Source organism: Pezoporus flaviventris, unplaced genomic scaffold (genome assembly GCF_033815535.1).
Source record: "Pezoporus flaviventris isolate CSIRO_AGI_PZ_B2104156 unplaced genomic scaffold, CSIRO_AGI_Pfla_v1 ptg000001l, whole genome shotgun sequence".
Lineage (NCBI taxonomy): Eukaryota > Metazoa > Chordata > Aves > Psittaciformes > Psittacidae > Pezoporus > Pezoporus flaviventris.
The window spans coordinates 62252389-62268252 of record NW_026892549.1 but is presented as its reverse complement, the minus strand read 5'-3'; the positions used below and the strand labels follow the sequence as shown (position 1 = coordinate 62268252).

The following is a 15864-nucleotide window of genomic DNA, read 5'->3' as shown; positions in this document are numbered from 1 at the left end:
TTTAATCTTGCTGGAAAAGTATCTTTTGAAACAGGCAGGAATGGTTGCAAAACCCTTGCAATATTTTTAATGGTGATTTTCTACACTTAACTCTCCCTGAAAGTTGGAGAAAGGGAATCTTGGATGGATGACAGTAAGCTCGCAAGCGAAGCTGCTTTCAGATGTGCTAGGAAGGATATCCACAGTAATAGGATTAGTACAAAAAGAACACGTCGTCTTTGTACCTGAAATGCTGAGGCTAATTTGTCTTGGTTCCACCCCTCCAAAACTTTGGTAACAAATTGCTTTTGTCAGGAGCACTTAATGATGTTTCACTGTTAAACTGCTCACAAGAAATATCTAACACCTGCTGGGAAAATTATCTGCAAAGGTTATTGCAGTAAGGCTTGGATGTAAAATGTCAAAGGACAACTTCATCTCTTTCCTCTTCTTCACCCCAGCTACAGGCAGGAAAACTGGGAGAGCTTTTGCATAGCTGTCAGACAGACAGGAGTCTGCTTCCTTCCACCCTCAGGAGAGCCTTGGGATGCATTTTATTGCAGCTAATGGGTGATCTGAAGGTAGAACACTGAAGGCAGAGAGCATCAATAATTCACTAGAACTTTGCTGGAGAACAGTCTGACAGAAGAGCTTGATGTCTGCCTCCGTCACCTGAAGGACGACTTGACAGCAAGACCAAGAGGTCTCTGAGAGCTACACGATGCCTGTGTGGAGGGGAACAGACACACAGGAGAATATAACAAGATGCTGCAGAGCAACTTTAAGTTTCCCATTCAAGCAGTTTTGTTATACCAAAGCCTTTCATTTGAAACAGATAACAGCACACTGAGATGTTAAAAACTTCTGTTTGTTAACTGCTAACATTCATGTGTGTGGGAGACTGATGCATGAGATCCAATCACTCATGGAAGAGATGCAGGATCAGTCTAGGCCATATCCCACCTCTCTTGACAGCAGTAAGGAAGAAAGTCTCTTCATGCTTCTAAGATCAACATTCAGTCTCCAGATTGATCTAGGTGTTTGTTATTGACATGCCCATTTCTAATGTGTTTGCAGGATGGAGAAGCGGCAGTGGACATTATGATCAAGCTTGGCTGCAGTCTTTGGCCGTGATTTCTCTTCTGGTTATGTCAGATTTCCATGAAGCCAGCAGTCAAAAGCTTGATGTGTTCTGTACTTCACAGTCTCGACCTGTGCAAGCAATCCCCCCTGCACCTTAGATGAGGAACTCCTGAAAGCTGAGTGCACTCTACATCATTCCTACTCAGCAGCATTGTGCAGCAGTAGGGTCCCTCCATGTGGCTGATCATTCTGGCTCCTCTTTGTGAGCACTAGCTGGGGCTCACAGCTATCTGTGCATCCGTGTAGTGCAAACTGATTAAAATGGGAATGGTGTGCATCCATCGGGATCAAGCTAAGGTAGTTTTGCCCGACACAATCTCTCTCTGTCAGTGCTGTATTTCATGTTTCTGTGGAAAGAGGTTTTTCCTATTCTATATTATGTTAGTGAGGTTTATGTGCTTTATCTGATAAAAGCATTTTGCACCTACAGTAAAGAATTCTGAAGAAAGAAAGTCTTTACAAAACCCAGCAGCTGTGAAAGGTATCCAGGTAATGCTTGATGTGTGCCATGTGTATGCATGTTCTCTTTCATTGTGGGTTCAGATAACTGTGTTCATGTAAAACACAGAAACACCTTGGCAGTATAAAGGGACTATTTCTGTTCCTTCAGCTTTGATAATGAAATTACAGAAAGGGTCAACATCCTTTGCCATCTTTTCGAGTGGTACGGTTTGGAATATTTCTCTTTCTGCTCATGTGCCCTCTCTGTTTTCAGGTGAATACAGTTGTAGCTGCTCTCTTATGGACACCTTTATTCAGTCTCGTGCTGCATCATACAGGTAGATTTTTGACAAGTGCAGAACATGCCTCAGATTATTCACTAAATGCTAGTGATGTGACAAGAAAACCTTTGGAAAGCCCCACTGCACAACAGGAAACACCGATGTCGAGTTCATAAAAGCTGCCTTTGCAGGACTACAGGAAAATCCTCACTGTGCTTATGGAAGTCTTAAGAGAGAAGTAAAACCTCTGCTATTTTTTGTGTAACTGCAAGCAAAGTTTACATCTCTTTCCAAGTTTATGACCTTGACAATACAAATGCATTAAAACTTCATCACTGGGATGGTCTCTTGTCACAGTTTCTTGCAAGCAGTCATTTTTCCCCTGCAGCCATCCCTTATGCCAGTCTTCTGTGCTTCTTTTCTGCAATGTGTGAAAACGTTGGCTCCAGCTGTTATATTGTCTGGAAAGACCTCCCCACAGCTGGTGATTATAAGGGGAAATGTTATCTGATGGGCTTAAAAGGACCTGACAGCTGCCAGCAGCTCTTTGGTCAGCTGAGAGGCCACATGCAATGTCCTCTCTGGACCTGCCTCAGGGTACAGCAACGCTGATGCCTGCTGCCTTCTCCCAGCTCCCAGCCACATACGAGCTCCCAGCTTCAGTAAGGGACTTCACTCTTCTGTTTAGTGTTGCCCATGTGTAAACAAGGGGTGGGGTAAATCTGTTCATGCTATGAGCTATTCAGCACTCAGCTAAATGGGCTACATGCAAAACCTACTGAGATACTGCAACTTCTTATTCTGGAACCTATTTTAGAGTATTGAGAATGCAAAGTAAGGAGTAAACACAGCCTGTCCTTCAGGCTGGGATCCCAGTGAGCACTGGTATACGGGGTTTCTGATTTGGCAGGTTTCCCTTTTCTGGGTTCATCTCAAAAATCAAAGCAGGTTTCTGATAAAGCTGGTTAGTTTATTGGGTGTCTTTGTGATTACAGGAGCATGAGCTGCTGCATGCACACCTGTGCTTCCCAAATGACTACTGCAAAGGAAGCTTCTCATTTTATACTCAAGTAATACACCTACAGCCATCATATTGTTAATATTCATCAGGGAAGGACACTGACTAGATGGAGAGTCAATAATAGACTCCACAGAAGGATTATGTATGTTGTCACATGAAGCAGAAGGGCTGTCTCTTAGCATTTGAGGACTATGTATGTCCCATAGATGTGTCCTGAATTTGTGCATCAAGGCTATCTATCCCTGAAAGGTGGGGATGTTCATGGTGGTTCTCATGCACTGCATGAACTCAGGCAGGGACCCTCTGTCACTCACCCGTTGCCTTCAGATGGGCATTACCTTTCCTGCTCTTGATCCACACATTTGGATTTAGTAGCTTGGAGGGGACAGGCTCGTGTGGATGTGGCACATTGATACTGCAAACAGCTCCTCTCTGCATATTTTCTGCACGAGTAACTCAGATAATCAAGCCTTAAAAGCAAACAGTGGAACAAAACAACACTCAACCCAAACTTCAGAATGGCAGCCAGGTCTATTTCCAACCTCCGTCAGCAATGCTTAAGTGAGCTGGGGCTTCTCTGACAGCAGAAGTTGTAGGTGGAAACACTTCACATAAACACAGAGAAAGCAAGTGCACAGCAGGCTTCTGAAACAGCAGTGCTAGAAGACAATTTTTAAAGGTCAGAATTATTATAGGACATTAATTAGCAGTCAGATAATGCTCAAATTGCCTTAGATGCTGTGTAAGGCTACACTGTAGAGGGTGCAGCCACCTGAAAAGAATTTGGCCACTTGAACAGATAATATGCCTTGCTCAGACCAGAGCTAGAAGAACATAATGAGAAAACAATATGACTTCCCTAATTAGGAGATGGTGGGGAAAGTAAATAAGCTTCTGCAGAGCAAAGTGCTAGTGGACTAAATGAGAGCAAATAAACCAGGAGCAGGGTTTTCTGCAAGTGCAGAAAAGAGAAGGTAGATAATCCCGGGTTAGAATAGTTGTGCTTGAGATGTTGGCAAAAAGCAGAAGTGTCTGCAAAGAGGGGGAATTGTAGAATGGGTTGAATATACTTAACTTGTGATGCTAAACATAGCCAAGTCATCAGAAGTCTTTCATTGGCATCAGGGAGCTCGTCATTGAGAGCACAGGTAGGTTACATACGTTTCAGGGACACCAGATGATGTGTGTTTCAAGGCTGGACATGTGTGTGCTGTGTATCAAAAGTTGCTTTACGGCTTTGTTTGTTCATTTGACATTGACTAAAGGAATATTAGTTACTGGTTTGGGGTAGTTATCTGCTTAGCTGGTAACTGTATGTGTAGCTTAATAAAGTAGGAGCTTTTGGAGGAAAGCGATAATCAAGTTCTAAGTTTTCCTCCTTCTAATGGAAGGCTGAACTGCAGGATTGAAACCGAATTTTGGAGATGTTTGTGTTTAGGGAATTGGCTTCATTCACTGTAGATAGATCATTTCTGAAAATTGAAATGGCATTTACTTTCATTTCTACCCTTTTCAGCTTGCAAAAGTGCAAAGCAGGGTAGGTGTGTGGATGTCTCTGTAGTCAACTTCTATATATATAGATAGGCTTTGGAGGTTTTGTATATAATATGTATATAAACATATTATATACATATATGTATATAAACATATTAGATACATGTATGTATATATACCTCTTTGTATGTAAAGGATCTATATAAGGAATATATATTTCCTCGGTATTATTTGCTGAGAAATACTTTTAACACCACAGCATCATCTTAAGCTATGTGGTCCAGTTAGATGTGAAACCTATAGCTCATTTGCCTTCTCAACTGTGAGAAGAAAACTCTAGTTAACGTTTTACTCTGAATGCTGTGGTAGAGAGTATAAAAGGAGTTGGGAAGAGGATATATATTCTAACCCATGGAACAGGGAGTTCCAAGTTGACTGTGTCTATTATTTTTGCACTCTGAATTTCCTTTGAATTGTCTCAACAACCTGAGATAAAAACAGCTGAAGATTTCTAATTTGTTTCTTTTCTTTTCGATGGGGACATGTAGATTGAGGTGAGAACTCTCCAAAGATTATCTGCCAATTGCCAGCTTTTAATGAATCCCATTTGTTTTCTTGATTAAATCTGCTGTTACCCCTGTTTAGTCTTGTCACGAGCCCATTAGCAGGAATTTTCATATCATGGTTTAGAAAAGAAATTAGCCTAGAAGAGCACCGCTCATCATCAGTCAATTTACTGTGTATTTAATGTAGTTTACAGTTTGTGAATTCAGGAACCTGAAGCTTCATGTGTGTGTGTGCATATATATATAAAGCCAAACACTATTCTTTGTGATGAAACTCTTAAGCCAATAAGGGTTGCAGTCAACTATCAGTTCACAATGATAACACTGTCATATCACTAAAGTACTTAAAGCTGCAGGGTTTCTTTGGTGAACTTCCATCTGACTGGCTCTGCCAGGTCTGTGATTTGCGTGACCAGAGCTTCCTTAGGAAGAAGAGCCTCTCAAAAGGTTTGACCTCTTACTTTCAAAAGATCAGCATCCAGTAAGGCTTATAAAGATCTGTGGTCATGAAGTACTCAAGAGCTTTGGAAGTGTTTAAAAGCAATGTGATGGGTACGGTGTGAAAGGTCCAGAGGGGTAGCATTAGGCTGGCTTTCTTGGGAACGTTGTGAGGAGAGCCCTTTAGGAGATTTCAGTATCTCCATCCCTTTTCAGAGCCTCTACATGAAAAGAGCAGAGTAGGGTGGAAATGTGGTTTTTAAATGACATTTTGCAAATCTCAAGAGCTGCCATTTCAGCCTCTCCTGGAAGGGAATACTTGGGCAGTGGAATTTGCAGAGCTGCCCCAGAAGCATTTCATGAGTGAAAAGAGACAGAGAGGACCATGGCTGAATCATTGTGTCGTGCCCTGGCATTATTCTGTAATGGGAAACAAGACTTTGCCAGGGACTTGGAAGCAAACTTTGCAAATATTTGGACATTATGCCATTACTTAATATTACCCTCTTTCTCTTTTCTTGTTTAGTTTGTGCCATTCTAAATGACTAGTTTGGCCTGCTGGCATTTGCCTTTTTCCTGCTGCTTTTCCTCTTTTCTACCTCCTTTTCTGTGAGTGCTGAAAGAGGGCAGGATCTTGATCGCTCTCTCCTCTCCACTTAGAACTCCCACATGTTTTCTATTTGATGAACAGTGGGAGAAACATCCTGTAATCAAAGCAAAAACAACTCCAATCATATCCCTGTTCCACAGGAGCTCCTAAAGATGCCTGGATGAATTTGCTGCATTTCTGGGCCCAGAGGCTGTTACTGAGAACACCCATTGGTAATCACAGCAAAAACCAAACCAAGTCTCTGAATTACAGAAGGAAAATCTTTCCCGTACACTTACCAGGGTTGGATGGAAACACAAGGACCCATTTCATAACTAACCAAGTCTGAAAATTCAGCCTCCTTCCTGCTTAATTTCTTGGCTGGATGGAAAATAAATATCTTTATAAAGCTGGTAGATGACCGTTACTACATCTCCAAAGGAGAATTCAGATGGTGCAAGAGCAATGTACCTCTCCAAAAAGCAGCTTTTCCAAACCCCTGAGGTTTCCTGCACAATATTCTCTCTAGCTACAAGACTCTTTTCCTTCAGTAAATGTATTCTAACCCTTTCAGTCTGTTCTTGCAATATGTTCTGCTTTACATACTTGATACCACGGATCTCCAACAAGGTTAGAGGTGAGTAACAATTTAAGTCTACTTCCAAATACAGCTGAAAAACCCATTATAGATGCAACCTTGAACTTTAATTGTATGAAGGCAGCTACTTTCTTAGCATTCACACGAGTTTCTTGCTTGTAAGTCTGCCTGCACTATCTGCCTGTTTATTCTGCCTCCAGACTTTGAAACCATAAATGTATAAGTTTACACACTGTAGCATTGCAGCATCTATTGAAATTTGTAATGAGGAAGATTGTTAACGTATTTGAGTTGGAGAAATAAATCTGGTTAATTATACGTTATTCTTCCTGCTATTTTCCTAGGCTACACAAGAGGTTGCTGAAATCCAGCGTTTGTTTTCATATATACATTCATCCTTCTTAATTAAATGGTTTTAAAGAGACAGAGAACACTTTGAAGTTAGCTTGGTCTAAGATTTTCCAGCACTGGCACAAAGTAAGGAAGTAAAGGGAAGCTGAAGGGATCCGTGAAAGGACAGAGTCTCTCTTTAAGGATAGCTTGTAGTAGGCAATGGGAAAACCTGGAAGTAATTTTGTGGTGCCATAGTTTAAACCTTTCTGGTACTTCTGATAAAAAAAACCAACAACAAAACCATCACCACAAAACCAACATCAACAAAAAAATGCCAAAATAAACAGAGAAACAAACCCACAAAAACCAAAACCAAGCAAAACTCCAGGTCAGTGTATCTGGCTTGAACTTCTCAGGGTTAGCTTCAGCAAAGGTGTTCATATCCTTATGGAAGTTAGAAATGAGGCTGCTGCTGGTTCAGTACAAACAGCTTCCAAACAGAACTCAACCACTGGTAGCAACTGTGGATCTGCTCAGCCCTTGATTAGCCATGTAAAAGACCAAGTAAGATTTTCATTGTGTTTTGGTTTTACCAGTGCCAATAAATACAGTAATTTTGGCTTAAATATATTTGATCAAATAATTGGCCTATTATGTAGATAAGAATGTATTTATCAAACATTAGTTTTCATAAGACAATGTTTTATGAGTGCGTCTGCCCCTCACTAGTCCTTTTCCTCCTATAGAGCTAGAAGGTAGAAAGGAGAGCACTGCCTGGAGTATCACTTGAGCCTCCAAGACACAAAGTGATGCTCTGAGCTACTGTTCTCTCGGTGGGAGCACATTTGTTCTGGGTTAGTTGAAGTTTTAAAAGGAATATCTAGGCTTTACAGTTTGATGCTGTCGTTTTTTCAGTGAAGGGATCCTAATTCAGGCTTATCAGAACACAATGGAACAGCACGTGGAAAAAGAAAATGGGATTCATAGCTACAGTGAAAGTTTGTGGTCCCCAGGCAGAGATTTGAGATCTCTGTATTTCCTCTTCCTTCAGAAAATGAGAACCAACTTTTAAAAACGAGACACATTTTGGAAGATCATCATCTAATTTGTTAATTCAGCTAATGAAACGCAGCTAAGTGAATATAGCCCACGATATTAATTAGCAGCAAGACGTATGTCCTCTTCATGATACTTAGCAACACTGGTGAAGAGATGTCAGCAGGAGCACTGTGGTGTTAGCACTGGGAATATTGTGTGATGTTGCCTGCACCCATTTTGAATAGTACTGATTTATGCTGACTCCTAAATCAGCTCAGCCCCTTCTTCTTATCTAAAGCCTTCCCGTCTAGAAAAGAGACTCATTTCTAGGAGGAATATAATGAGACAGTCCTCATGGTATGGACTTTTGACTGATTAAACAGTCATACGCCAAGTCTCTTTATGGTGCTGCCAAAAGAAGAAAAATTAATAAGTAAATTGCAATTAATGTACTATATTGAATAATAAACAGTGTAGCTTTTCAGCTACACTAGCAAGCTACTAAAACCTTCTAAAAATGCAAAGGAACATTCTACTTCCTTACACGTGTTTTCTTCTGTGCTGTGTTGAGCAATTATGTCTATTTGGAGGTGGTTAATTTTGTGAGCAGAGTATTAATAATTTATAAGCATGTTAAAGTTATTGATCCTCCGAGGGTGGAAGCATTGTGGTTGAGTTCCTTCTATAATCCATTAAAAAGGAAGTAAATTGCTTCAGTTTCATATTAAAACATGGGGCGAGCAGGCTGTAATTTAAAGCACATGTAAAGTTATTTTCCTGGTGGATGGCACTCATCCATTGTTGACCTGGTGGTGACGCACTAGGATTTGCTGGGGCTCACCTGTAGGCATTCAAACCTGAGACTCTTCTTCTGCCAGTGTCACTCTTGTCTCTTTGTCTTCTTCCAGCCTTGGCCGTTTCTCTCCTCTGAGCACAAAGTCCATAAACATCGTATTTGTGCAAGGTGGGTATTTGCAGCAAAGTCCGTAAAACTTGTATAGGTCCAGGAATCTACCTGCATGTGACTTGTTGCTGCATCAGGGACTTGGTGTTTTCTTGACTTTGAATCGTTCCCCCATTTTATCATGATTGCATGAATAAAGCTTTAATCCACAGTCTTGGGACTATAGGGTGTTTGTAAGAGGAAGGGACACTCGTGCTGAAACCAGTCAGTGCAATCCTTATTCTCCTAATCCTGTTCTAAGGCAGAAGGAAGACTGATATAAAGGAGAGGAAATAAATAATTGGTGAATAATTGTATTAATCAGATTCCTTCTGGTTCCCCAATTCTCATTATTTGTTGATCAGCTAGGCTTCTAAATCTATTCACAATTAAAGCAAAAATTACTAAGTGAACAGTATTGAACTGGTCCTTAATTAGGGCAGCTGAGGTGTCTTGTATAATTAAGTGGGCTTTGTTCATAATTATTTCCTGATAGTTGGAATTGTTTTCCACAAGCAATGGAGCAATGGTAATGGTAACACTAAGAAATCTTTGTGTTTTGTTTTTTTTTTTTCAGAGTAAAATAATGGCCAGGCTTACTGTGCTTAAATTGTATAAAACCTATTTGTTCCCACTGGCAGATAAAAGTAGTCGTGTCAGTTTGACTGGACCACACAGGAAAGCTGCAGAAATGCTGTACGTGGTATTCCTTACTGTGGAGTACACCCAGCCCTCGGTGGGATGTTGCAGCAGATGTATGGGTCCTTTGGAAAGATGTTTTTGCTAGATATTGCTTCTGATTTCAGCAGAACTAGTATCTGTTCTAATCTAGGAAACCAGTAGTCATGTTGCAACCTGAGGTTGTTTGGGATTCATTATGAAGCTGCATGAAAGAACATGTGGGTTAAACAGGTTCACTGCTAATTAATAACTTCACTCCTAACGAAGTAGCCCCTTGTTCCTGAGGGTAGGCAGAGTGTGAGAAGAAAAACAAGCAGGGGGCTGTTTGCAGGCTCTTTCGGGACTGAAGAAGCAAATGAATGTACGTAGAGTTTAGGAAGCCAAGCACCAGCATTTGAGTACCCGGCTCTGGGCAGGACCAAGGCAGCAGGGCTCAGCTTGGGCAAACAAACTCAGGCTTTGTTTCTAAAACTCCAAAGATGGGAAAACAAACAGGTTTGTGTGTTTCTTCAGTGTATTCTCCTGTGAGATTTGTTTCATGTGAGTGGTCATCCCCGGAGAGGACTTGGACCGCGCTGCATTGCGCTAGAAAGCACAGAATGAAAGGTGGGAGAATTATTCAGCTGCCTCTGCTCTCTGCCAGACAGAAACTCCTTTAATCTGGTCATTCAGAAGGTATCTAGTGAGCTTGGCTCATTGCTTTCCCATCACCCCGTTGCCAGCAGTGAAATCAAAGTCCATAAGCAGTAGAAAGCATTCAAGGCGTCGGGATGGTGTGAGCACTGCAGCTCCTTAATCCCAGAGAATAGAAGGCACGGTGCCCCAGGGTGCCCTGACATTCATTCCTGTTTTCATCCTCTTCATGAATCAACTGACCCATTGCTTCTGCGTTTTATTTTATTAACTAATGCGTAATTATTTTTTTCCACTGTTGAATTCCTTGCAGCTCTCTTTAAAGTTCTTCAGTAAGAAGATTAAAACATAAATGCCATTAAAAATGCTTTAAATATCAGACCTATTGAAATATTTCCAGGTTCTGTATCCTCTTAAAGAATAATCCCCATTCAAAACAGAGAGGAAATGTCATCTGCATGAGTGTCTCCTGAGTTTCAGATTGGATTATACAGGGAATTATGTAGAGTAGCTTTGGAAATCTGATAATTAAAGAAATTTTGGACTCTTATTTATGACATTTTAAAGCCCTGTAACATTTGAGACATTTTCAGTGCTGTACATGTGCTGCTTAACCTCACGGGTAGAAAGTTCTTGGGTAACTTCATGCGAATTAAAGGTCATAGGATCTGAATTCAGATGCAGTCAAGCTGGATCTGCGTTGAGGGTAAAGTGGATGTGGGGATTTTGCTCTCAGCCATCTCGTGGGATGTTCTCCTTTTCCATAGGGAAGTTGGGGGGAGAGTAGCAAATGTTAGCTGCTTTAATGCCTTCCTGCGTCATCCTGTATGGGAATCCTACAACATCCCCAAATAGAAAAGCTCAGCATTTCAGTGCCTATTTATTAAGGAGCACTGGGAGTCCTGGGAGTCCCTCTGAAAAGGGCCAAGTCAAGTCCCATGCCAGCCATCCCAGCTTGCACATCCAGTGTTCAATTTGGCTTTGGGAAGATGTCACAAGGCTGGGAGGAGAGTACTGTGATTTATTCTGGACCTTGGGTATGGGCTTGCTATCAAGCTCTTCCCTGCATGTCCCAGAGCAGGAAAGCAGTGATAACTGTCTCTGTGGTCACCTCCACAGCTGGTGGTCATCAGGGCTGCTAGCACATGATTCCACCTCCCTGGAAGCTGTGTCCCCTTATAAAAGGACAAGAGGAAACGGCCTCAGGCTGCACCAGGGGAGGTTTGGATAGAGCTGAGGAACAATTCCTTCCCCAGAGGGTGCTCAGGCATTGGAACAGGCTGCCCAGGGCAGGGCTGGAGTCACCGTCCCTGCAAGTGCTCACACACCGTGGAGACGAGGCCTCAGTGCCATGGGTTAGTGGTGGCCTTGGCAGTGCTGGGGTAAGGGTTGGGCTGGATGAGCTTAAAGGGCTTTTCCAACCAAGGTGATTCTGTATTTCTATGTAGAAGTGACATGGGGATTTATCATAAATATGCAATGAGTCCATGAGCTGGTGGGAAATGTGAAAGCAAACGTATTTATGAGGACAGAGTCTTTCAAAACAGGACAGGAAAAGTCTTATCCAGCAAGAGGTGACATTCTTTCTTCAGCTGGCTAAGCAACAGCGGGAGTGTTTCCTACTAAACAGCCTCATTAGCATAAGAATAACTACAGGCTAAATTTTCAAGCTCATTCCAAGTGAATTCAAGGGGGAAGTGGGGGGAAATATTCTTTTAATATGTGCAACTCATGCAAACAATGCTAGGAAGCTAATTCATTTCATCATATTATCACCAGATCATATTAACTTAAAAGAAATAATAATGCAACATGGAATGTTTGCATATTAGAGAGAACTCTCATTGTAGCCTATTAGCACCATAGCGTATTAGTAGCGCATTAGGCTATTATGCTCCAGTGCTAAAATGATGAAATCCCACTGTGAAAACTGATATTGAATTCTTGTAATGTTTCAGAACCATTTTTAGCACTGCATATAAATAATTCATGGGAGCAGATCTAATGAATTGATGAACACTGCCCCCCCCCCCCCCCCCCCCCATCCCTTGACATTGTGAGAGTATTTATGAATGTAAAGTCATGAACAGTGGTTCTTATTTCTGTTTTTAAATGGAGATGGGCTGGGACTGAAATACCTGGCACAGCACCAGACCCAGCCTGCCCTTGTCACACTGAGCATCGGGTTGGCTGGCCACGTCTCTCTGTTAACGTGACAAAGGCAGTGTCTAAGAAGTGGCCTGTTCCAGGGTCAGGGGTACAGAGCTCACCTTCCCAAGTGTGCCGACTTTGGGAGCCCTCCCCAAGCACAGGGTCACCGCTGCTCTGCTCTGTCTGCATCAGCTTTAACATTATAGAACCCCAGAGTGGTTTGGGTCAGAAGGGACCTTAAAGCTCATCCAGTTCCAATCCCCTGCCACAGGCAGGGACACCTCACACTAGAGCAGGTTGCTCCAAGCCCCTGTGTCCAACCTGGCCTTGAACACTGCCAGGGATGGGGTTGAGACTAATGTCTAATTGTTAATGAGAAAATACATGTATCTAACTTGCAGGCTCTTACGGAAATAGCCTTTCACTTGTACAGCATTTGGGTACTACAGTGTGATCGTAATGGTAGTTATTAACATGGGCTGTGCTAAACTTTGCTTTATACAGATGTATCCCTGGCAAATCAGATCCCATTGACTATTTAAAGGAAGCAGAGGGCTGTATGTGAGACTTAACTCAGCTTTTAAGGGCCCCATGAGGAACAACCGAAGCAGACAGCATTGCACATCCCTGTGCCTGGGAAAAGAGGGAATGGCTGTGCTGGTGCCCGGAGCAGGTGACCTGCATGCTGTTGGCTGAGTTACAGTCACTGATTTACACTCCGAGCTACTGTCACCTTGTTCCTTTCTCGCTGCGTTCTGATATCTCTTGGCTTATGCTTCAGCTCTCCTCTGTCTCTCCTCTGGCAGCCTGCTTTCACGTCTGATCCTCCCCAGCACTGGGGACCCTCAATCCAAACCACACTGCTGCAGGAGAAATGATAACACACAGGACCCCTTCATAAACCCAGCAGCTTCCTTTTCACCCAGGTGTAAATTCAGTGTTGGAGATGCACTGTGAGCAAAGCTTAATCATTGTTTGCTTCTCAAAAGGATGTGAAGATGCTGGCACGCTGCACACTCAAAGAGAGGAGCCCTTCTGAGCCTATGGATGTCACATCGTGGAAGTTTATTGTGCTTTTCAGGCTTGTCCTTTCTTCAGTACTCTGGGATGCATCTGCTGCTCTGGCAGAGGGAAGCATAAATCAGGGAGAGGGGAATGACTATTTTCAGTGCAAGCAGCAGCAATGTGGGGGGAGCTTTTCTAAAGGTCAGCAGGAGTCATGCACTCCCAGTGCTTCCCCCTAGGCTGGAGTTTGCAAGGAAGAAGATTCAGTGCTGAGCTTTGGGATGCTTGGGGGTTTGTGGGATGTGAGGTCAGTGCATTATGACCTTGTGAGCAGAGAAGGGGCTGGTGTGGAGTGAGATCCCAGAAGCTGCCTTATGCAGAGTGAGAGTCGGTGATGGAATGGGGAATATAAGGGTGTCTTGTGACTCTTCACAGGCATGCTACACACATGGCTGGTTTCTCTAAGACTGGGCTGAGAAATGGATCCATTCAGAAGTTTGATAGGAGGGGAGTGGGGGAGTGTTTCCTTTCTTTCTGCTCCTTTGTTTCCCCCCCCCACCGTGATCATTGCAGAGATGCTGCAGGAGTTCTGCTTTGCTCCCATTCTGGTTCTGTCCAAAACACGAGAATTGAGGAGTTTATCCCGGCCATTCCAGCTGTTTTTCACTAGTGGTACTAAATCACACATGTCACTAGTGACAGTCATCTCAGTTCTTCCTATAGTCAGTTTATAAAGCGTACAAATAACAGACCAGCACTTTTTGTGCTGTGATTTTCAGGGAAGCTGAATACCAGTTTTCACATATGAGGTAGGGAAAGTTTTCTTCTGTGAGCAGCAGAGCTGCGGAGATGGTTGAATGTTCACCTAACTCATACTATAGGTAATAGATCTGTCTTTTCACGTTGGTATATGAAGCACAATGGTAGCACCATTGTAGCTATGGTAGCACAATGGTAGCTACCAATTGTAGCATCTCTACACCAGCAAATCAAAACATACCATAGCTATCAATACTGAACCTTTAGAAAACACACCTCAACCTCCAAGCAATTACTGCTTTAATTGCCACTAAACAGCACGGTAAACTGGGGACATGTGTTGCTAGTGAAGAATGCCACGTTCCATTGAGAAGGTCAGTGAGAACGTGGATGAAATGCTCACTGCACCCAGAGATGAGATGAAGAAATGGGCAGCTGTGTTCCTAACTTTAAGAAATGCTTTTTCTATTATTAACTAAAAATTTACCATATGCTTTATTAAAATGCTGGCAGTTCCAGTGAGACCTCTGATAGGAAATATGATGGCAGATTGGACTGTTTCGGTGCTGGTATTACTCTTGCCATTCCTGAACAGCTCTTCCAATGGCATAGTGGATCCCCCACAAACACTGGTATTCAAACAGCTTAGTGTTTTCTGGGCACAAGTGCTCCTGTCTCTTTGTCACTCTAAAAACATTCTTTAATCTTGAGTTTGGAGCTTACATTTTGGTTCTGCTCCCCATGAATGAACACAAGTGGTGTGATTCTGCTGTTGCATTTCCTTGAATTTGGCTGCTGTGGGGATGGGGATGGCTGCGGTGCAAGTTAGCTGTGGAGGCTGGAGCTCCAAATCCTGCTTGGAAATAAGAAAACAGGATTTGGAGCTCCAGCCTCCACAGATCCGTGTGTTCTATCATCCCCCTTAACTAAAGACTGCAGCCCTCCTCCCTTCTGCTGGTTCCCACTGCAGGTGAGGCATACCCGTGTGCATGACACATTGAAGTAGGGTACCAGGAATAGGCTTGTGGGGCTGGGAAAGAGCCTCATTTCCCTTCTTTTTGAGTAGCCTGAATCTCTGTATCCCACACTGACATGCTCCAGTGATAACAGGGTTGTATTGCTTTAGGAAAAATTCTTCTTGTGTGTGCTGTACTCCTTCATCTTGATGGGAGAGTGGGGCAGAGGCCAATGTTCCCCTGGATATCTGTCCAACCCTTTTCCTTCCTTACCTCAGATATATCTTCCCCATACGTCTCCTCCAGCCTTTGTTTCCCTCCTCATTCATGTTTCTGATGCCAAAACTCTAAAGCCAGCCCTCCACAGTGGTACTGACCTCCTTGTGCCTCTCTCTGTTCCTAAATAGCGGGGGGGAATTTCGATCAGAATCAGAACGCACACAGGTTGAAGATGCCGGTAGCCCTGTATGAGCTGGATTGCAAACAGCTCAGCTCCTTCACACTTCAGTTGGGTTTGACTGTGGTGAATGCAGCAAACACTTCTTGTGTTCCAGAGCATCCCTCGGACATGCATGCGCTCAGCCATGAGGACCTGAGCTCTCAAGCTGGGTCTGTGAGTTGAGATCCCCAAGGAAAGATTTCGCTCCATGGAGGAAGTGCTGGGTGCTCATTTGCTGCAAGAAGAAATCCCAAATTTGTTGGATTTGTGGCTGTCTTCTGCAGCTCTTATATTTGAAAGGAATATTGAGATTGGTGCTGCAATCACTAGGGGCAAGCGTAAGGTTGTGAACTGGGGGTAAATGGGAAGGCTGTCC

General features: G+C 43.0%; 1 long non-coding RNA gene across 1 annotated transcript in view; it reads left to right on the top strand.

Moving 5' to 3' along the window:
- The first annotated feature begins 2007 nt into the window (after positions 1-2007).
- The window catches only part of LOC133273474 (uncharacterized), a 61865-nt gene continuing 48008 nt past the window's right edge, over positions 2008-15864 (top strand). Inside the window, exon 1 of the long non-coding RNA XR_009744834.1 lies at positions 2008-2506. This is a non-coding gene — a long non-coding RNA (uncharacterized LOC133273474). The remainder of the gene's footprint in view (positions 2507-15864) is intronic.